The following is a 24,398-nucleotide window of genomic DNA, read 5'->3' as shown; positions in this document are numbered from 1 at the left end:
TAAATTATACCCAAGTGTAAGTTAAGGATAACTCACTTCTATTTAAATACCCTATGAGTTCTCTAGACTGCCTGATGATTTATCTGAAGAAGTAAACATCTTCATGCACATATGTGTAGACTTCTGCACAAGTCATTTTGAGCCAAATATCTGGTGAGTCCCCGTGGAGAAACCCTTGTTGTGCACGTGCAAACAGGAGGAGGGCCGCGCACAAGCCCTACTGGTGACAAAGTGATTTCAATACAATATTGCAAGGGTTACAAATTTTTGAATTTTTAAAATTTAATTTCTAAAAATTTTTTAAAAACAGCAAATAAGTGCAAAAAGAGAGGGGTAACCACACAAATAGCAACTATACGCTGTGAAAATGCATGGCAAAAGATGAGCTAAGAATTCTTTAATGGAAAATCAAATGATAAAATGTTTGTTAATTAACCAGAACGCCTTATACATATTGATTAGAACTTAGGAAAAACACTAAGCCTGGGCATCATAAATCAAGCAGAACAAAAGCTTTAAGACATGACAGGCAAAAAATAATGCACTGAACCTATTAAACGTCGATGGCGAAAATAAAGGAGTTCTTATGGCAACCTGTTCCTGCTTCCTGGTTATCCTGCGGTCACATGAAATAAAACTCGAAGCGTATTCTCTAGAAGCTGAAATCCTGGTCTTACTATACTGGTAGGGGAAATGAGAAGGGGTCAGTAAAGCTCAGTAGATAAGGGTGCTTGGTGGCAAATAATACGGCCTGAATTTGCAACCCGGAACTCACATGGTGAAGGGAGAATAGATTCCCACATGCATCCTCTCTGACTTCCACATACACACCATGACACATGTACAGCCATGTACGTGTAGGCTGACGCACATATAAATACATTATGCACACTTACATTGGCCCACTGGATAAATGAATAGAAAAGAAAAAAATCAACCATTCCAAAGTACTATATGAGTCACTAATTTTTGACAATAATAGGAATATTAATAATAACTTGATACTGGAATGGGAGTCTGTAAACAAAATCAGGTCTGAACTTGAGGAGTCTGTATTTCAGAGAGCGTTTGTGAGGCTGGAAATGTAGCTCGGTGCTGCAGCGTTTGCCTAGCGTATGTGAGGTCATAAGGTCAATTCTCATCTCCACGGAGAAAAAAAACAAATGTAATAAAAGGGAGGTGTTATTTGTTTTAAGTTTGTTTACAAGGTGTTTATCTTTACTGTGGTTGACTTAGAAAATATCTAAGCTTAAATCTTAAGATGAAAAGTTCAGAAAAGTCACGTTTTTTTTTATATACTGAAATTAAAAAAGCAGATTTTGAATCAGGTGGGAATGGGGAAATAACTATTCAAGAGGGTGTGCTTTGTGAAATCACACCGCTTTTGGTTAATGAGAAGAAGGGCAGCCTAAATTAGCAAAATATTAAATTGAAAGTATTTTAAAAGAAAACAAATGCTGTTATTTTTCTAGGTCAGGCCCTTGAGATGAAAAAAAAAAATTACAACGTGTTGAACCTGATATTATGGCTGGTTTTAATTGGCATACAAGACTGGTTCACAAATATGCATTAATTGGTTTTCGCGCCTAGACTAATCACCAGATCGTTACTAAGTTCCTTTCTCCATGCCCACTTGCATACAAAATGCTGGGGCAGACATTCCGAAACAAGGCAACTTCAGAAATCTGGCTTCCTTGGGGAATCAATGAATTTATTGACTTGCCTGCCCAATTAGAGTCAAATAATTCTTAAAAGGTCACAGGTACCTCCATCAGTACAGAAAACAGACTTCACCAATAGTCACTATTAAGGGCGTCTGCTGCCCTGAAGTATCGCCCGGTGACTCTCGTGAGCTGTGAGGGAGTTCTTCAAATATTTTCAGGTTGCTCTTGAAACGGAAAGGTACCCCCTCAGAAGCCTGAGTGCTTGCACAGCTGGTCCCCAGCTGGCTGGTGGTAAGTTTGGGGAGGGTGAGAAACAGTTGGAGCAAGAGGGATGGCTCTCGCAGAAGAGTCTTTAAGAGACAGAGGTCAACTCTACTCCTGGGTCAAGCTATTCTTCTAGAGTGTCACCCAGGAGTGAAGGACCAGCCACAAGCTCCAGCTACAGAGAATCCCACCGGATCCTCCCTCCCAAAATGTATCCCTTTCTATCTTTAAGCTGCTTCCGTTTGGTATCTTATCACAACAACAATAAAAATAACAAACATGCAGGGTTTGGTAATGTCTCTGATCCTAATTCACCGCTTATCCTCTATCGAAATGGAAAACCTGACTATGTGTATACACATGAGTACATGCTAATAAGGAATAAACCCATGGTTTCACATATGCTAGACTAGACAAGTACTTTCCCACCAAGCTGTACCTTCGACCTCTTTTTGAGGTCAGATCTCAAGCAGACTTCAAACTTTCCATCCTCCTGCCTCAGCCTCATGAACACGCTGGAATAAGTCCCTTATTTTCCTCTGAGTGCCTTTCATGGAATAGTTGAGGCAGACATTCCTGCATGGCAGCTTCTGAGCTGGTCTGCTCTAGTGGGTACCTGATGTTTGCCTATTGTCATGATCAAGATTTTACTTTAAGGGACTTTCTGTTCTTTCCTTACTACCCAGACACACAGGAGTGAGCAAGAAGTAGACACAGGTAGTTAGTAGAACAGCACATATTTTATTATGCTGAGGGTCATCGCACACTTCAAATTTCCAACTGCCGTCCTAAGCCTCTCATCCCAAGGTTGCTCACCTGTGTGTGGTATCTTAGCTGAAGGTTGGGTCAAGTCTCTTACAGTCTCTGATTCAAGGGGAGACTCTCCAGCCCCAGGGCACATCAAGGTGACATTTCTGCAGAGCAGAGCGTTAGTTACTCTTGGCCTCTGCTTACCCACTGTCCAGTGGATGTCATGGGGTTCTAGGACTGTGTCTGGATATCTTGAGTGAGTGATGTCACTGGGTTCTGGTTATCAGGTGCAGCCTTGGGTGTAGTGGGGATCCCGACTAAGCTATTTTTACATGTATAAAAGACAATTTTTAATCTGTTTATTACAAACATACACATACACACACATTCTTACAGTATGTAAAATTTAAGTCTATGGTCACCCAGTTTTGGCTTCTCAAACTCATCTGCCTTCCTGACTATAGCCACTGGCAAGAAATGATGGGCAAATCCATCCAGGCTAGTCCTGGGTTTTCCAAAACTACTAAGAACGAAAGCTTCCTTCTTTGGTCTGCTACAAAGACAGCATGACATTGAATCCTGATTGTCAATATTACTGTCTCAAGAACCACCTCAGATACTGGGAAGCACACTTCTAAGCTGTTGTTGATGAAGGTGTTTCCATAGAGATTGCTCAAGACGATTTGTCAGGAGCCCTATACCATAGAGTGGGGCCTGAATGGAAAGGCATCCCCTAACATGAGATCCCCTGCCTCTCCTTCCCCTCTACATTCCCCCCTCTTCTTTTCCCCCTCCTTCCTCCTCTCCCTCTTTTCCCCCTTCTCTCTTCCTCTTCTTTTCCCTCCCTCCTTTCCCTCTCCCTCTCCTCTCTATTTTCTTCCTGATCACCCAGAAGGCGGTCTTTATAACCCCTAAAACTGTGAGCCCAAAAGCCCTTAAAATTGTTTCTCCTTTAAACTCTGTCTTCAAACCTGTCTCTGATCCTAATTAACTGCTTACCTTCTATATCTAGAATTGCTGGGAAGACAAGAACAGCCTCTTAGACGTGAATGCAGACACACCTTTCCTAATTAAATAATATTCCATGTGCCTTCTAGCTTCATCATATCACAATATTTACCTAAGCAGGATTAACTCCAAGTCTTCACAGTCACTTAAGGGCATGGATTGCAGTACCAGGCACAAATGTTTCGTACAGCACTGACTGCTGAGTTATGGCTGCTTTAGATCTCCGCCAAGGTTAGTGGACACACCTCACCTATGGGTCTCACTCATCCTTGGCAGGCCCGGGTCATTAGGCAGATGATGGGGGACAGAGGCAAAAGTAAACAGAGACATAAAGTGTCAGTATGGCTGTGACAATGGATGACTCTACAAAGCTTCTGTCCCAGGAGGCAAATCACTCATGGAGAAGCTCCACAAATCAGCTGCACTATTTAGCATACATAAAATATGTGCAATCTTAATAATAGCTTTACTCATGAAGGCTTGCTGGAGACCAGCCTCTTTGCTGGGATCTCAGCCATCTCTATCACATGCTCATAGCCATGCCCACAAAGCTGTAGCCAACTCTACCTATCAGTTCCTGGGCTAGGGAACAGGCTCAGTAACCTGTCCAAGGTGATACTTTCAAAAAGAAAAAGGGGCTGGAGAGATGGCTCAGCCATTAAAGGCTAGGCTCACAACCAAAAAGAGGAAGGAGGGCTTCAGACTTTATGGCTCATTGTCTCTGGAAGCTAAGCCCATCACATTACTCCACCACTAGAAATGGCCTCTGGGATACAGTTTGATTCAGCTGTACCTCCACTCTACCCTCCTCTATTCATGTGCATTTATGCACCTATATGTATGACGGTTCATAGGTATGTTGTGCCAAAGGTCAAAGATGGATCTCATTCCTCAGAAAATATCAATCTCACTCTCTTGAGTCAGGGTCTCTCACAGGCCTGGATCTGGCCATCAAGGCCCATTCTGTCTCCCAATGCCATCAGGTCTGGTTCTTTAACATGGTAATGGGTATCAAACTCAGGGCCCAACACTTGCAAGGCAAGGAATTTACTGGCTGAGTGAATTCTCCCTCCAGCCCTCTGTTGACTTTTTTTTTTAATGGTCACCAAGTACACGCAACCATTTCTAAAGGTACGTTTCTGTGTCATTAGTACTTGTACACTTCTGTACACATCACCCCAAATGGACACTGTTTCCTCTCCTTTCCATATTCCATGGCATGTGTGTAGGACACTTTGCTTATCTATTCCACAGTCAATGGACTTTTGGTTTGTTTCTACCTTTCTGTTCTTGTAAATAATGGTGCTGTGAACAACGTTACATAAATATCTAGGTTCCTGCTTTCAGTTTTATTGGTATAGACATGGAGGGAGGGGTATTAGGCAGTCATAGGTCACATGACAATCCTATGTTTACTTTCTTTAGGTACCACTACACTATTCTCTATAACAGCTACACCCTTTATCTTCCCACCAACCATGGACAAAGTTTCTGATTTATCCATACTCACGCCAACACTTGTTATATACTGGAGTTCCTTCGGGGAGGGGCAGTTTTCCAGAACAATTATCCTAATAGTGGTGGAATTCTTATCCTGGACCTTATTTACGTTTGCCTAATGATTAACGAGGTTGAGCGTCTTTCATGTGTTGATTTTTTTAAGACTATACCTTCTTTGAAGGTGAGGCCTTTGCTATTTGTGAACTGAGTTGTTTGTTTGACATTTGCTGTGATCTTTAAATATTTTTCAGATTAATCCACTACCAAAAACTTGACTTGCCAATCAATATTTTCTCCAATTCTATGAGTTGCCTTCTTACAAATTATTTCTTGATGCAGAAGGATTTTTAATATTTATACATACATATAATGTGTTTTGATCAAGTTTACCCCAATTACCTTGCTTTCTTACAAATTATTTCTTGATATTTCTTGATGCAGAAGGATTTTTAATATTTAATATTCATACATACATATAATGTGTTTTGATCAAATTTACCCCAATATCCCCTCCAACTCCTCCCCATCCTCCCACTACTTTTTTCTCCAAACTTCACATGCTTTTTTTTTTTTATAATTTAATACCAATTGAGTCCATTTGGTTCTGGCCAGAAGTACATGGTTGTGGAACCATCTACTGGTTATGGATAACTCTCCCAGCCCACATACCTGAAGAAAACTGACTCTCTGTCTTAGTCACTATTCTATTGCTGTGAAGAAACACCATGACCAAGGCAGCTCTTACAAAGGAAAGCATTTAATTGAGGGCTTGCTTATAATTTCAGAGGTTTAGTTCATTACCATCATAGTAGGGTGTTATCTGAGGTTTTTGTCCTGCCTGGTTCCCTGCAATCATTAAACCCCAAAGAAATCACACAGAGGTCTATATTTGTTATAAACTGATTGGCCCATTAGCTCAGGCTTCTTATTAACTCTTATAACTTACATTAGCCCATTATTCTTATCTGTGTTAGCCACATGCTCAGCACCTTTTTCAGTGAGGCAATCACATCTTGCTTCTTCTGTGGTGGGCTAACAACTGCAAAATGAACTTCCTTCTTCCCAGAATACTCTTGTTCTCTTTGACCCACCTCTACTTCCTGTCTGGTTGTCTCGTCTATACTTCCACCTGGCTACTGGTCAATCAACATTTATTTAAATTATAATTGACAGAATACAGACCATTCTCCCACACCAGTAGGGAGTATGGAGGGTTTCAGGCAGGCAGTGGAGTCTTAGTTGAAAGCTACATCATGATCCATAGGGAAGGAGAGAGACTCTGAACTTAGCATAGGCTTTTGAAACCTCAAAGCTCATGCCAGTGACACACTTTTCCCAACAAGGCCACATCTCCTAATCCTTTTAATCCTTTCAAAGGCTGACACTCCCTGGCGACTAAGCATTCAAACATATGAGCCTATGGGGACCATTCTTATTCAAACTACCAGGTTCTGCTCCCTGGCCCCTGTTGACTTCTAGCCATATCATAATGCAATATGCATTTGACACAACTTTCAAAATCCCCATAGTCTTTCAAAGTCTCTTCTGAGACTCAAAGCAATCTCTTAACTGTAACCACCTGAAAAATCAAAATCAAAAAGCAGATCACATACTTACAATATACAGTGGCATGGAATATACATTTCCTTTCCAATGAGGAGAAAGGAAAGCATAATGAAGAAATACTGGATCAAAGTTGGACTGAAAACCAGCAAGATAAATGTCACATACTGAATCTCCATGTCTGATGTCATAGAACTCTTCAGCCAGCTTTATTGACTGCAACACACTTCTCTCTCTTGGGTCACTTGCACACCCAGTCTGTAGCTTTGCTTGGTAGGTAATCCACAATTCTGGCATCTGCAACATCTTGGGGTCTCCAACATCTTTTGGTCTCCAAAACTGTCCAAGCTTCACCCTCACAACTTCATACAGTGGTCTTTCTGGGCCTGCCAGCAGGAACACCCCTGGCATATGCCTGGCCGCAGCATCTTTTCTTTGCCAAGGAAGGCGATTCTACAATCCTTTTCTTTTATTGTTGACACTAAAGCCAGAACATGTGGCCAAAGCTGCTTGCTTGGGCTAGAACTTGACCCACTCACTCAAATGCATTTACACCAGCCTTCTGGTTTTGACTGTGTCCTTCACTGATTAAGCTTTCCTTTACTTCCTTTGCTCAAATTAGATGGTTAGCTGGGTGGAGTCTTGCCCTGAGATTACCACTCCCTTTATTAATTTAGTATCTGGCTTTTGTTTTATCTCCTTGAGCACTGAACTTGACTCCAACATTACATTTCTTGGAGCTCCTTTTCTTCTTAAAGTGTGCATTTTGCTTGCTTTGCTTGCTTCTTTTCAAGCAAAGATATTCCTAAGAGTGACCACTAATAACCAATTGACACAGTCAGAGTAGGATGTCTTGGAATCTCCTCTGCCAATGCCATTAATCCAAAAGTCATCCATTTAACTTCAGGCAATTTTTTAGGACAGGAGCAAAAAGCAGCCACTTTCTTTGACAAAATAAGATGATAATGGTCTCTAAGCTACTTGCTAATATTCTTCCCTTCTGAACCTTCTTGAATTAGGCCCCCTCAGTTCAAATCCTCCTCAGCATTTTCCTTCATGCCTCTCCTAGGAGAGCCCATTAAGCTCTGTTTAAAACAACCAACCACTTTTCTAGTCCAAAGTCCCAAAATCCCAAAGTCTTCCTTCTTCCATATTCAAAACAGCTGGGGTATTACTAGGGCACCAACTTTTGTCTTAGTCATTATTCTGTTGCTATGAAGAGACACCATGACCCTGGCAACTCTTGCAAAAGAAAGTATTTAACTGAGGACTTGCTTACAGTTTCAGAAATTTAGTACCCTACCATCATGGTGGGGCACTGAAGCAGTGGCTGAGAGCTACATTATGGTCTGTAGGCAAAGAGAGAGAGAGAGAGAGAGACTCCAGGCTTTGCATGGGCTTTTGAAACCTCAAAGTTCACCCTCAGGGAAATATTTCCTTCAACAAGGCCACAGGTCCTAATCCTTTTATTCTTTCAACGGCTGCAGTTCCCTGATAACTAAGCATTAAAATATATGAGCCCATGGGAGCCATTGTTATTCAAACCACCACACTTTCCTTGCCCCAATAGCTATCAATTGCCAATAGCTCCTAAGACAAGGGTGAGACTTCACAAGCTCTTCCCCTATCCATACTGGTCTGTTGATTGTCTTGATCTTGTACAGGTCTCGCACATGGAGTCCTAGCAGTGATGAGTTCGTGTGTACTATTGCACTGTCACTCTGACAAATACTGTTTTTCTACAGATTTCTATCCCTTCTGGCTCTCAAGATCCTTCTGTCCATCATCTTTGATATCTACTGAGACTTAGTGGGAGGAAAGCTGGGCACTCCTCAGTCTTTTATTCTCTTCAAGTTGACTGTTGGTAGGACTCTGTATTAATTGTCATCTACTACAAAAAGAAGCTTCTCTGATGAGGTTTTAGAAGTGCACTAATATATTAAGATATGTAATGATATAAAGATAAGAACTTAGGGGCCAGTTTCTTACTATGACCTTTGAACAGAATAAAATCCCTGGGTTCTCCCCCAGAGTCTATAAGTAGCCATGGGCTTTTAGCCCAGTCAACAAAATCAAGTATATGTAACATGTGAAGTGAGCTTTAAATACAATCAGGAAGTGGTTGGTTTCTCCTGTAATACAGTATTACTCAAGCGGTACTAGCTTGCAAAGTAAGATACTATTTTTAGCATACAGGGTCTCCAGATGTAAGATATTGATGACTTTTCCCCCTCGCCATGAAAAAGATCGCCAGTAGGGTTGAAGACGACAAGTCAGCGTTCTTCCATGTATTGTGATACCAGTATTGCTGTCTTCAGCAATGGGGTCTTACTATCAAGGGTAGCAAACAACAATGCAATAGTCTGTAATGTTTGAGGCATCTGTGGGATCCCAATGGTTACCAGTTCAAAAGAAGGTAACCTAAAGTTTTATCACTGGGCGCTTTGATAGCCTATGGTGCTGAAGAAAAGGATCACCCCTCCTCTTAAAAAGTTAGTCCATTTAAACCTCTTTATTTGTGTGTATTTTAGGAAGTTTCTACAGTAGTGGGTTAGTTATCCTACCCCACACCCTCTCCTCTGCATTGCCCTCCCATCTCCACCCAACTTAACCCTTCCTATGGCATTATTCAACACCCCTTCTTTATACCACTTGCAGTCTAACCTAGCACCCCTGAAATTTTTCAAACGGCCCCTGCCTAGTGTCCTGTTTTCTGATACTCTAATTTAAACATACATATCTCAAGATTCAAAGCTAACAACCACAGGGGAGAGAGAGCATGTGGAATTCATCTTCCTGAGTCTGAGTCACCTCACTCCAAATGATGATTTCCAGCATCATGCATTTACAAGCAAATTTAATAAATCTGGTTTTCCTTGTAGCTGAATAACAGTCTCCTGCATATATCAACCACAGTTTCATTATCGTATTCATCATCTGATGGGTATCAAGGCTGTTTCCATTTCCTGGCTATTGTGAATAGTGCAGCAATGATCATGGATGAGAGGTACCTCGGTAGTAAGACAGAGTCCTTTGGGAATATGCCCAGGAGGGGTAGAGTTGGATCATGTGGTAGATAAATTTCTAGCCTTTTGTGGGACTTAACATACTGGTTTCCACAGTGGCTGCATCAGTGTGCACTCCCACCAACAAAGAATAAATGCCCCCCCTTCCTCCATATCCACAAAAGCATTTCTTGTCATTTTTTTTTAACTTTAGCCACTCTGACTCAGGTAAGATGAGATCTCAAATTAGTTTTAATTTTCTTTTCCAGAATGATAAAGGTGTTGAACATTTTGAAAAAACTTTTCTTGTCCATTTGTAATTTTGTTATTTGAAAACTCTCTTAGTTCCATGCTTCTTTATTTTCCTCTTTTGTTTTGTCTTGTCTTTTGAGACAGGGTTTCTCTGTGTAACAGCCCTAACTGTCCTGGGACTCACTTTGCAGATCAGGCTGGCTTTGAACTCACAGAATTCTGCCTGCCTTTGCCTCCCAGGTGTTGAGATTGAAGGCGTGAGCCACGGCCACCTGGTCCATGCCCCAATTTTTAATTGTGTTGTTTGCTTTCTTGCGCTTATTTTTCTGAGTTCTTTGTATATTCTAGACACTAACTCCCCTTCCGATGTATGAATACCAAAGACTTGCTCCCTCTGTAGATGGCCTCTTTACTGAAGGGATGTTTCCTTTACTGCACAGAAACGTTTTCATCTTGTGGATGTCTGTTGTAGCTTCTACTGCCTGTGCTCTGCAGAGAAAGTTCTTCTTTTTTCCTGCAAGTGGAAGAGTGTGCCCGTCTTTCTTCCCTGTCACCTTCAGAGAATCAGGTCTCATACTGAGTTCCTTTCTTTATTCTGCATTTTTAATGTTTGAATTATAATTTATTGTGGAGAGTTTCTTTTCTGTTTATACCGACTTGCTGTTCTGTAAGCCTCCTGTATCTGAGTGGGAATCTCTTTCTTCAGGTTTGGGAATTATTTTTCTGTGATTTCATTGAAAACATTCATAGAAGACATTCACATCTTCACTATGGTGACCTGCTCCTCCTCTTCCTCTTCCTGCTCCCATTCCTCCTCTTCCTCTTCCTGCTCCCACTCTTCCTGCTCCTCTTTTTCCTCCTCATCCTCTTCTTCACTTGCCCATAATTCAAAGACTAGGTTGTTGTATGGTGTCCCAAGGTTCTCCCACATTCTGGTCTTTGATATTTTTGTGGTAGTGGTGGTTGTTTTATTTCTCACTGATTTACTTAATGATCTGATTTCTCTACTTTGCCTTCCAGCCCTGACTCTCTTCTGCCAATGAGACTTTCCAATGAAGGCATTTGTTTTGGTTTGATTTTTGTTTGTTTGTTTGTGTATCATCCACAAATAAAGTTCAGCAGGAAGACAACCATAGTCGTTGCTGGCATCTTTTTTCTGGCCACTTTTGTGAGCTAGTTTATGTGACAGTTGTGACAAGAGTCACGAGGCTCATGAGGTTGAAAACATTTACTATGCGACTATTTCAGAAATAGTTCAGAAATAGTTCAGAAATAGAAATGATGTGTGCTTTTAGGTTATGTCATTACCAGCCTGAACTGTTACCCTAGCAAAAAAATAAATAAAAAATAAAAAGGATCCCTGTCACTTGAGACAAAGTGCTTTCTGAAAAATTCCTTCTTGGGTTTAAGGATAAGTAACATGATATTTCGAGGGGATGTGTAACTGTCTTGGAAGCACAGGTGATGACAGAATAGAACCTGTGCCCTGGTCTCCCACAGACACTAGCTTCACGGATGTACAACCTGAGTGACCACATATATCTGTGAACGTCAAAAGAACCTGGGCTTGGTTATGACACTATCAAACCTTAAGACTCTTAACCATTTTTGAACAAGCCCTGATTTTTGATTTTTCACTGAGCACTGCAAATTATGTCACTGGTCCTGGGCCTACCCATGCAACCTGCCCGACCCCACCAACCCTGCCCTTTGCCAATCGCATTACACTTCATTACGATTTCAGTCACACCTACCACAACAATGTTAGAGAAACTGATACCACAGCAGCTTCTGAGTTTTAATTTGAACATGATTTATAGTCAGAAGCACACGTTTTCCCATCTTTATAACGAAATTAATTTTATCCAAGGTTCTAGTAAAATAGCTGTAATTTTATTTTTTCCCATGTGATTTGATTATTCTCATGATCATAATTGATTTCTATTTATTTTGTGTTTTGCTTGTACTCTGGGAGTAGTGCAGCTGAGTGGATAGATTTAGAAAGTTCATACACTGGGACCAGGATTTGAAGAATGGTGCCTGTTAGAGAAACAGCTGGCCGTGGTGGCGATGAAACTGAAAACTTATCTAAAGTGGATAGATATCCCCCAGCAGAGGATTAGACAAACATAAGGAAACAGAAAAAGGAGGGAGAGCTCAGAGAAAAGCAGCAACGCCGTTGTCCACTCTTATAAGCAGCCCTCTAACCATGTTGTCTTAGGTTAACGTCCCCTGGGTTCCTCGTTTGTCTTCGGTCCCTACCCCTTCTCACTGTTACCGTTTTTATAAATAACCCAAACCATATATGGCTATTGTAGAATATTTTTCAAGCAAAGGTGAGGAAATTCATTAACATGAAACCATTTTTACCACCCAGCAGTCACTACAGTTAACATTAATTTTTGTCATTTTTAACATTTAGAGTATGTCTTTCCTACTTGGTTTTCTATGCATGTAAAAACTTTTAAAAATGGCATCACATGGTACCCAGTGTTGGTCTGTCACACGTGTGTGCTTCCCCATGCCATCATTAGTTTTCTGCGTTGGCATTTTAAGGGGTACACTCTGCATCATCTGTATAACAAGTTCCCTGTTGGGCTTTTGGGTTATTTTCCATTTCTCAGCCATTTGAAGAAACACCTCCACAAACACTCTTAGAGTGATAGCTAAACTGTGTCTCTTTCTTTATTTCATGTTATGCTAAAGACAAAGAGAAGAGATCTGTAATCTGCATGGCTACACAATTTCTCAGGCCTTCAGTCCATTTTTCAGGAGCATGGGATGATGGAGTCAGTGCACACCTGGCAGGACCATGGCTTTTTAGCAACCTACACGAACAAAAATGGCAGCTTTGCCAATTTGAGGATTTATCTTCATGAATTGGCACTGCTGGACCTTCAGAGTTATGACACTGATGCACAAGGCAAACAAGAAACTGACAGGCTTTTGAACAAAATAGAAGAAAAAAATGAAAGAACTGAGTCAGGACAGTACTGGGCAGGTTTACCACCCATAGTTCGAGGACAGATACTGGCCTACTGTTGATGGACGCCTTGTTGAGTATGACATAGATGAAGTGGTGTATGATGAAGATTCACCTTATCAGAACATTAAAGCACTCAAAGCAGTTTGGAAATATTCTCATCCTTAGTGGTGATGTTAATTTGGCAGAGAGTGATGTGGCATATACTCGAGCCATCATGGGCAGTGGCAAAGATGTGCTGATCCTGGGAGGCGGAGATGGGGGCATATTATGGGAAATTGTGAAACTGAAACCAAAGATGGTCACTATGGTAGAGATTGACCAAATGGTAATTGACGGATGTAAGAAATTCATGCGAAGAACATGGGGAGATGTCTTAGACAATCTTAAAGGAGACTGCTATCAGGTCCTCATAGAAGACTGTAACCCAGTACTGAAGAGGTACGCCAAAAAAGGGAGAGAGTTTGATTATGTGATTTGACAGCTGTCCCAATCTCTACATCTCCAGAAGAAGATTCCACATGGGAGTTTCTCGGACTGATTCTTGACCTGTCAATGAAAGTTTTGAAACAGGATGGGAATCACACAGGGGAACTGTGTCAATTTGACTGAAGCCCTGTCACTCTATGAAGAACAGCTGGGGCCTGTATTGCCCTGTGGAATTCTCAAAAGAGATTGTCTGTGTCCCTTCATACTTGGAATTGTGGGTATTTTACACTGTTTGGAAGAAAGCTAAGCCTTAAAGATGAGCATCCCCTGAATGTCGTGTGCTGCAAACCGCCTTCCTGACTTCCATTTGCCCTGTATGCCATCAACCGAGTCAGGCAACTGGTCATGAATTCCTTCAAGTGTTTTGTTGTTGTTGTTGTTGTTGTTGTTGTTTGTTTGTTTTTAATTATTATTTTTAATTTTAAAAAGCCAATGGAAAAAATGTATATTTTGATGAGCTAGGGTGTTAATTTTTGAAAGTCAGCTGAAGGACAATTAGACAGCCCAGCGAAGACTGCGGAATGCACTGACCCCCTAGAATATGACTTTAGGATCTATCTTTTTTTTCTCTGTGTGGAGTTTGGGTTTTAGTTTTGGCTTCAGTAGACTTTAATTTGGACATGTGGAGGAATGAACATCATTGTTTGTCCTGGAGAGAAGTTTTCCCCCCAACCTCCAAATTGACTTAGATCTTAAAATTTGGTGCTTTCAAAAGACATGATTAACAGTGCTTCAATTAAAATTATAAGAGAGAAAAAAAAAGAAGTGTGTAGCATAGAGCCTTGGCCAACAAATGATGGCAGCTAATAGCATCCAGGGTACAACCTTCCTTGTGCCAAAATCAAAGGACAATTTTCTTTAGCTGCCATTTATGATCCTAAACATATCTTTTTAAAAGAGATCTCAGAGTGTATTTTATCACGCCATAGAAGGCGAATTTCATTAGTTAGTGCCCATAAGAAAAAACAGGATATTCTTTTAACTCTCAGTTTCAGTTTCATTATTTTATATTTCAGAATTGGATAAATCATGTGTGTATGTGTGTGTGTATGTGTTTGTGTGTGTGTGTGAGTGTATGTGTACATGCAAAAACAGGCATATAGAGGTCAGAGGGCAGCTTCAGGTGTCAACCCTCACCTTCCACCTTGCTTGAGACAGGGTCTCTCTTACTCACTGCTGCATACACCAAGGTAGCTAGCTTGCGAGCTTCCTGGAATTCTCCTGCCACTGCCCCCCCCATATCCCCATAAGTGCATTGGAATAACAGACGCATGCTCTCTAAGTTCTAGCTTGCGTGTGGGTTCTGGGAATCAAAACTCAGGTTATCAGGCTTGCAAAGCAAGTTTCTTTCCCCACTGAGTCATCTCCCCAGACTAAGAAATTCATCCTAGGCAATTCAAAGGAGACATAAAACCTACAAAGTTATGGAGACATATTTATATGCAAAACAGAGCTCTTTGGGTTTTTTTTAATTTTGCTACTTTTAGAAATGAAGATTCAATTCCAAGTTCATAAAAATTAATAGATGGGATTCAGGATTTTCCATTTTTATGTTAAATATGTCTGATAGTTTATTATAACTGGCAGGTAATTTTAATTTTAAAAAAATAGATTAAATACTAATAATAAGAGGATTAAATTTCTTTCCCATTTGATCCAATGTTCTACAAGGGACTTGTGTCTTTTTGACTTTCCAATAACTGAGCTTACAAGAGGGTAAATTTTCATTTAGGTGGCAACACGGAAGCCCTGTATATGGCAGGTTTTCTGCAAATCCCTAAAATACTAATCACTGTAAGCACATTGAAGCTCCCTTTTCTGAGCGCCTAACATACAGAGTACAATAAAATTCTACTGATAAATAAGTGAATCACTCAAGGCCATCAGATATTATCAGTATTGTTAACAACCAAGATAATTTTTACTTATTCTCTTCATTTATAAGCACCAGAAATGCATGACCTCTTTGGTTCACTCATCTGTACACTCAGCGCAATGGTTATAGCCATGGAAACATATGCAAAGAACATAACACTAAGTACGGCACTCAATAAGCTCTTAAAACTTAGATGGTCCCATTAACCATTACCCACAACATACACATCATCACTACCGTCATCACCACTATCACCAGCAGCAGCAGCATCATTACCACCATTACCATCATCACCATCACCACCATCTCCATCATCATTATCATCGTCATTTATACAAATGCTATCTTCCTTAATTTTTAAAAGCAAATTTGAACTTTATTTTCTCCTTGAGAAAAAGGTTGTTCTGTTATCGTCTGGATTCAGAAATATTCCTTGTCTGGAAATACCATACAGAAGACAGTCAGTGAGGAGAAGTAGAGAAAGAGAGCCAGATATTTTGAGAAAAGTGAAATATTCCAAAATGTCTTAGCCTAGTGTGACAGGAAAATGGCCTCTGCAATTTCAGTGGGTTTGAAGCTTGACTTCCATGAAGCCAGAAGTTGGAACTGTACAATCAAACAATTCAAAACTGTCCAAGGATCACTTTGTATTGCCTGAAAGTGGATTACACACAAGACTTTTTATAGAGAGGCCCTATTTGGCGTGAAGTCTGAGGCAAGACACAGGATGTAACAGGCTATCAGCAGCTAGGTTGAGCTTGAAGAAAAGGAATCAGAAATGGTACATCAGTATAATATGAGCAAAGCGTAGGAGGAGATAATGGTGGTATTATCCAGAATAAAGAGCATGGGCTCTGTAGACATCACACTACAGGAAATATGGGAGGAGGGTGCTTAATTTTTTTTTTTTTTGGTACACTGACTTTTATTGATTTAATTGGTTTGGAGAAAGGCATTTAACATTCCAATCTGGATGGAATCATTCATCAAGATATTTATGAGGAAATCTGTCATTAAAAAAAAAAAAACTTTTAGGGGGGAAGTGGTTCAGTGAGTAAAGCTTGCTACCAAAGCATCCTCAGCAGTCACCTAAAAGCTAGGTGCAGTGGCATGCAGCTGCAACCCCAAGGATGGGAACATGGAGACGGCAGATCCCAAGGGCTTGATGACCAGCCAGTCATGCTGCAGGTTCAGTGAGAGAGCTCCTGTCTCAAACTCCAGCGTCAACCATAGGCCTCCCATGAACATGAGTGGACAAGTGAACACACACACACATTCTTTTCTCATTTCTGAGTGGAGAATAAATAAGATTTCAGGTTAGAGAATGAAGACATGGCAGAATGAAAATTTCCCTAATTTCCAAGAAGAAGAGAAGGAGGAAGAAGAGGATGAAGAGGTAGAGGAGGAGCAAGAGGAATGTAAAAATGTTTTCCGCTAAAATCCACACCTGCAAAAGCTACTGTATCCATTAACAACTGATGGCTGATAAGTAGGGAGCCTTAAAAAGCTTACAGTTCAACACAGAAACAAAAGCACATACATGTTCTGCCTCATTGGCAGGATGCTACTGCAATTGCTGACCTCAGCTGCATGCTGCTCCCTGGCTTCAGGACAGACCACTGGCTGATCCACGAGATTTTCACGTTCTGATTTCTGCAACAACCATCGCCATTTCTCATCCACTAGAATTCAAACTGTACAAAATGTCCTAGGTGACGAATCAGAGCTGTATTTTAGGATGTTTAGAAGCCATTTTTTCTAGTAAAACAGGTAAATTATGAACTAGAACAGGACAACAGCACTAAAATTCAATCCATCATCTTCCTGGGAACATTCGTGCTGATTTCTGGCAGTAAGTTACTCCAGGTTTACAAAGAATCAACACCGTGCCTTGTGATTGCTGTCTCTGTATCAGCAGAAAGCATCTTCAAGAACTAGATGGTTTCCATATTAACATGTTCTAAAATGCCTGTGATTGGACCATGGTCTACCTGCTGGGGTTAAAAACCGAAGGATTCTTTCTGGTAAACTCTTTGTTGCTACAGTGGCCTGCAAAGGGAATGTTGGCTGCAGCCCCAGCCATTAGCCTTCCAGTCATCCTGAGAGGGCCGTCTGAATGATGCCTTGATTGCAACCAATTATCTCTGCTCCCACTAGCACATTGACACACAGCCAGTGCAGATTCTCCCATGGGTGCTGGAGCCCTCTTGATGAACTGAGTGGCCTTGCTACCGCCAAGCTCACTTCCTTCAATCAGTCCTAACCAGAACTATCAGACAGTATTTGAAAACAGGAATTGGGTATTGCCAGCACCTCACTTGAAAGCACACCCATTGCAAGCCCCTTTCCTTCCAGACTTAAGTTCAAAATCTGAAGACTAACAATTTAAAACTCGTGTGCTGGTTATTTTATAAGCATTCCATTTAATATTGCAATATTATTATAATTATCAAACTTAAGATTTCCCCTTAAGTCATGTAGCCTGTGGTTTTTCAATTGTTGAATAAACAGTTCGATTTTTTTTTTCTGAGCAGCAGATACACATCACAGTAGTGGTTTCCCAACAGGAACAACGTAGCCTGCAGGGGACATTTTGATGGTAGAACTGGGAAGAAACAACCCGTATCTACTGTGTGGAAACAGGAATGTTGCTAAGCATCCCACAGCGGGACAGGACAAGGCCTAACTACCAACCCCAAGTGTGAACAGCGCCAAGGTTCAGAAACTCTGCAATAAAACGATTTGTTAAAATGCCACTGAAGCTATGGCCGTGAAATTCAAGTTTGACATCTCATACTATAGAAGTGGACGCGGGCAGCTAGTGGATGACTGCTTCGGGGAGCGATCTTTGGCTTTGTTTGGGGTTATGGTGGCTTCTAAAGGAGAGGGGACTGCACTGTATCAATATGTATGGCATATCAGGTGGGACGATGTCTTTAAATGAGTCAGACAAGCAAAGGGGACAGAAGAAATTGGAAATTAATAATTAAAGTAGCAAAGAAGCCCCCACATGTCTATCTGAAGAATGCAGGTGATGTGAGAAACTATTCTTTGGAGAGAATGCAAAGGGAAAAAAATCTACTGAAACTAACGATCTACTGAGTCCCTTGCCGCAGAAGTCTCCCAACCCAGCTCCTTCTGGTGGAGCTTCCAACTGTCACCATCCTTGTAGGACAAAGATATGCACGCGAGATACTGCTCTTGGGAGTCAGACTGAACTGGGCAAGAACAAAGGAATTCTAAAATCTCCCTTTAATCTCTCAGAAGTAAAGCATTGCATCTGAAGGAATTTCCCCCTTACCGCAAGCCAGAGATACCAGGACATCAAGATGAGATTAAAGGACATTTGTAGCTTCCCAGGCAGGAAGTTAAGAAGGATGCCTGTATAGTTGGGAGACACGTGTATAGAGTATGTAGTGTGTAAAATACGGGACCCGGAGAAAGGATGAAAAGAGGCAGCAAACTAGAGTACGGGCTCTCCTGGAGGTTACGGAGCAGAGGTAAGGCCATGTGAGAATGATAGAGGAACTGATAACGTTTGGTTTTGGGTCACACTTCACACTGCAATTCTGGAAGGGGACCTTTCACAGACTGCCTCCGACAGCTGCGCAAAAACGAAGGGACAGGAAACACAGACAGATGTGGCAAGAGACGATATGACATAATCCAGATGTGTCCATATATATCAGTAAGGAATGTTAACGTGCTATTATAAGATCAGGGGTCAGGAGTTAAATGAGAGGTGATTTTATGGTAGAGACTGGGTGCGCTCAATGTTTGGATGCAGGGGTAGAAGGCTCTGGGGTCGGCACTAAGACGTTCCTATCGACGTGAGAAAGGGAAACACAAAAAGAACACTAACCAAGAAAGCATGATGAGCCTTTTACCATCTTAGAATTCAGCGGATGCTGCCAAATGGAACTAAACATATCTTCATAAATTCGACAAGTCCAGCAACATACCCAGGAACCCCAACCCTGGTCCACAGCAATGTACGGAGTAAGCGTCCAGCAGACATGAGCTTAGGAGAAACAGTCAGCATCTGAGAGAGGCAGACCTGGAGATCTTTCAAGTGTGAGGAAGAGGAAGGAAATGGACACTCATGGATTTGGAAGAGAGATGCGGAAAATCAACAATCAATCAGACTCTAAAAAGCTAAATCACACCATTTAAAGCATTAACACCTAGCTGCAATTACAAACTCCTATTTACATAGGATGGTTATATGCAAAAATGAGAAGCTAGTACATTCCCCACATCAGAGTCAGTAAGTGGAGAAGCCCTGACCTCCAAAGATCTCTCTTCTGTGCTTCCTTTTTATCACATTCCAGAGCATCTTGGTGCCTGGCCCCACCCTTTCCTGCTTCCACAGGTCATAACATCATGCCTTTGTCTTCAGCACAGGTTTATTCTGCAAACATACCATGCCTTTCCCTTTTTTATGGTTTTGGGGGGAAAAATCTTGCTGCTTCTCTGTACTTCCCACATACTCCTTTTCTCTCTCCAACTTGATTTCCTCTTTTACTATAACTTAAACTACTTTGGGGTAAGTTGAGGCCCTCATTAAAGATACCAAGAAGCAAATTGACAAACTCTCGTTTCCCACATCATTCCCAGGAAAAGCACTACTATTTCTCCTGTTTGGTTTTCCTCTGAGCAGAACGACTACCGTGTTCACAGACTTGGCAGTGTGGGGTCACACCACTGTTGTGGTGGTTTGAAAGAAAATGGCCCTCATAAAGAGTGTCACAAATAGGAGGTGTGGCTTTGTTGAATTAGGAATGGATTTGTTGGAGGAAGTGTGCCACTGTGGAGACGGGCTTTAAATCTCCTCTGTTCATTTACACTTAGTGACACAGTTTACTTCCTGTTGCCTGTGGATGAAGATGTAGAACTCTCAGCTTCTTCCCCAGCACCATATCTTCCTACATGCTGCCATGTCCCACCATAATGAAAGAAAAATACTCAACTTCATAAGGAAAAGTAAAATTCCAGGATGGCCAAAACAATCCTGTACAATAAAGGAACTTCTGGAGGCATCACAATACCTGACTTCAAACTCTACTACAGAGCAACAGTACCAAAAACAGCCTCGTACTGGCATAAAAACAGACAGGAGGACCAATGGAATCAAATCGAAGACCCGCTTATCAATCCACACACCTAGAAACAGCTGATTTTTGACAAAGAAGCAAAAAATATCAAATGTAGAAAAGAAAACATATTCTACAAATGGTGATGGCATAACTAACTGGTTATCAACATGTAGAAAAATGAAAATAGATCCATATCTATCACCGTACACAAAACTCAAGTCCAAATGGATCAAAGATCTCAACATAAAACCAACCACACTGAACCTCATAGAAGAGAAAGTGGGAAGTACACATGAACACATTGGCACAGGAGACCACTTCCTAAATATAAACCCAGTAGCACAGACACTGAGAGAAACAATTAATAAATAGGACCTCCTGAAACTGAAAAGCTTCTGAAAAGCAAAGGACATGATCAACAAGACAAAATGACAGCCTATAGAATGGGAAAAGATCTTCACTAACCCCACATCAGACAGAGGTCTGAGTTCCAAAATATAGAAAGAACTCAAGAAATTGGTCATCAAAAGAACAAATAATCCAATAAAAAAAATGGAGTACAGACCTAAATAGAGAACTCTCAACAGAGGAATCTAAAATGGCTGAAAGACATTTAAGGAAATATTCAACATCCTTAGTCATTAGAGAAATGCAGATCAAAACAACTCTGAGATTTTATCTTATACCTGTAAGAATGGCCAAGGTCAAAAACACTGGTGACAGCTTATGCTAGAGAAGATGTGGGGTAAAAGAAACACTCCTGCATTGCTGGTGGGAAAGCTAACTAGTACAGTCACTTTGGATGTCAGTATGGCGATTTCTCAAAAAATTAAAAAACAACCCTCCTCAAGACCCAGCAATACTACCTTGGGGTATATATCCAAAGGATACTCAATCATACCACAAGGACATGTGCTCAACCATGTTAATAAAAGCATTATTCGTAATGACCAGACCTGGAAACAACCTAAATGCCCCTTGACTGAAGAATGGATAAGGAAAATGTGGTTCATTTACACAATGGAGTACTATACAGCAGAAAAAATAATGACATCTTGAAATTTGCAGGCAAATGGATGGATCTAGAAAACATCACCTTGAGTGAAGTAACCCAAACCCATAAAGAAATATATCATATATACTCACCCATAAGTATCTTTTAGACATAAAGCAAAGAGAAACCAGCTTACAATTCAAAATCCCAGAGAACCTAGACAGCAATGAGGACCTTAAGAGAGACATATATGGATCGAATCTACATGGGAAGTAGAAAAAGACAAGATCTCCTGAGTAAATTGGGAGCATGGGGATCATGGAAAAGGGTAGAAGGGAGTAAAGAAAATATTAGCTCAATAAAACAATTTTTAAAAAGTTGCTGTGGTCATGGTGTTTCTTCACAGCAACAGAAACCCTAGGATTTTTGAGTGCTGCAACCATGTCAAGGGAATCATTCTAGATTCTCAAGTTTTCAAAACTTGGATCAATCTTCCTGCTGAAAATAATAGTGGAAATCTGGTGTGATGTGCACAGGAAGGGTGAGCTTAAGCTAGGTAGAGATAATAAATTTATCAGCTATGTGTTGTTTTCTTCCACATCTCTTTTTCTGGAAGTCTCTATGGCATAAGGGAAATATCTTTTATTTCATAAAACATACAGGGATAAATGATGTATATTCTAAGTGCTAATGAGGCCTCCATAGAGGCCAGCATTAATTGCAATATTTGAACTATCAGTTATCAAATGTTGGAAGACGACATGCCTGGAGGACCAGTTCTCAGCACAGCTGTCTTCCATAACATACACAAACACCAAGGCCCGTTTCTGTAGATTCCTGCATCTTCCCTATAGATTACTCTGCTGAGTGTTGCTGCCACTCCGGTCTCCTCATATCATCATGCCAAACCTTAGCTACACTATTCTTCAAGTGCGAATGATAATGGGTCACATCCATGATTGAAATCCATTGTTAAGATCCCTAAAATGAGCTACAAGGCCTGAGTGATCTGACAACCCTACCCAGCTCCCCAGCCCCATCTCTTTGCACACCAATGAAGCCACACTAGCCTTTCTGTGGACCCTCATGGTCTCTACACACTTCTGGCCCCAGAACAGTCATAGTTTTAGCACATACTTTGTGAAGCTCTCCTTTAGCCTTGCTAATACCAGCTCATCCATCCATTCTTAGCTAAGGCATAATTTAACAGGGAATATGTTCCTGGCACCTGAGCAGGCACAACTCTCCTTCAGTCAGCAGTGCATCCCTCTTCAAAATCACTTTCCAGCGAATGATCTTACTTGAATTTGGATCACCCGACACATGTTGGTTGTCACCCCCAAATGCTTAATTCTACATAGACGTGAGCTACATCGGCTTTCATTTAGCATTTCAGGACTCAATACCTAATGATGATTGAAATAATGAATTACCCATTGATGTGCAAATTTTTATTCAGTATATAGGCTCAGTAACTAAATATCACTAAAGATTACAACTCATGGTATCTGAAGGCTGTAACATGAGGGCCAGCTTGTTGGGGTTTCTGTCCTGCCTGGTACCCCAACAAGCCAGCAAGCCCCAAAGAAAATCACACAGAGATCTCCATAAGTTACAAACTGATTGGCCTATTAGCTCAGGCTTAGTATTAGCTCTTATAACTTATATTAGTCCATTATTCTTATCTATGTTAGTCACATGGCTCGGTACCTTTTCTCAGCCAGGCAAATTACATCTTGCTTCTTCCGTGATCTGGGCAGGAATGGGAGGAATCAATTTCCTCCTTCCCAGAATTCTCCTGTTCTCATTGCATCATTCCTGTCTTGTTTTCCCGCCTATACTTCCTGCCTGGCCAATCAGTGTTTATTTTAAACATGATTGACAGAACACAGACAATTCTCCCGCACCAGAAGGCAACAAGAAGTAGGTTCCCAGTAAAGATAAATACATCAGTCATACTATGACTCTAGGGGAAGAAATGACACGTAGAAATCTTAGGGCTCGAGAGGCAGAGTTAGGAGGCTCTCTGCAACTTGATGGCCAACCAGTCTTGCTGAATAGGAGAGCTCCAGAACTAGTGAGAGACCTTGCCTCAAAAACCAAGGTGGAGGTTTGGGGCTGAAGAAATGGCTCAGCATTTAAGAATATTTGTTACTCTTACAACAAGACTGAATTTAGTTCCCAGTATCCACACAGTGGCTTACGATCCATAACTCTAGCTCCCAAGGATCCAATGCCTTCTTCTGAACGTTGAGGACATGTTGATGGACACACAGACATAGGCAAAACACTCCTGGACATAATTTAAAGTAAATATCTTTTAAAATCATAAGACAAAACAAAATAGCAAAACCCAACAAGGCAAAAAAGTCTAGTACATGCCTTTAATCACAAGACTCAGAAGACAGAGGCAAGAAGTCTAGCCTTCTCTACATTGTAAGTTCTATGCCAGCCAGGACTTCATAGCAATAACTGGTATAACACATGTATATATAAACAACAGTAAGTGAACTCAATAGATAGATAGATAGATAGATAGATAGATAGATAGATAGATAGATAGATAATAGGTAGAGATGATAGATATAGATTAGATAGATGATAGAGAGATAGATTATAGATAGTAGATAGATAGATAGATAGATAGATAGATAGATAGATAGATAGATAGATAGACGTGTGTATGTGTGTATAAAACGATAGTAATTAGAAAAGAAGAGGTCAAGAATTCAAGAGGGACTGTGGTAGGGACATGCAGTACCTGAGGGAAAACCGTTGTTTAAATGTCTGGTGACTGATCTTGAAAGGACAATTTTCAGCTTCATACAAAAACACAACAAACCAAGTCTAGAAAAAACCAATCCTGAATAATAAAAGAGCTGTGGGCAGTGTCACCATCCCTGATTTCAAGTTGTACTACACAGTTATAGTAATAAAAGCTGCATGGTATTGTC

General features: G+C 40.9%; 1 long non-coding RNA gene and 1 pseudogene across 1 annotated transcript in view; one reads left to right on the top strand and one right to left on the bottom strand.

Annotated features, from left to right (window-relative positions):
• LOC146894900 (uncharacterized) overlaps positions 1-24,398 on the bottom strand; it is a 61,964-nt gene that overhangs the window by 20,110 nt on the left and 17,456 nt on the right. The window lies entirely within an intron of this gene.
• LOC125391668 (spermine synthase pseudogene) lies at positions 12,788-13,847 on the top strand (annotated as a pseudogene).

Source organism: Myodes glareolus, chromosome 5, assembly GCF_982192425.1.
Source record: "Myodes glareolus chromosome 5, mMyoGla1.1, whole genome shotgun sequence".
In the NCBI taxonomy this organism is placed as follows: domain Eukaryota; kingdom Metazoa; phylum Chordata; class Mammalia; order Rodentia; family Cricetidae; genus Myodes; species Myodes glareolus.
The sequence above is the reverse complement of the archived record's forward strand: the minus strand, read 5'-3'. Positions and strand labels throughout refer to the sequence as shown.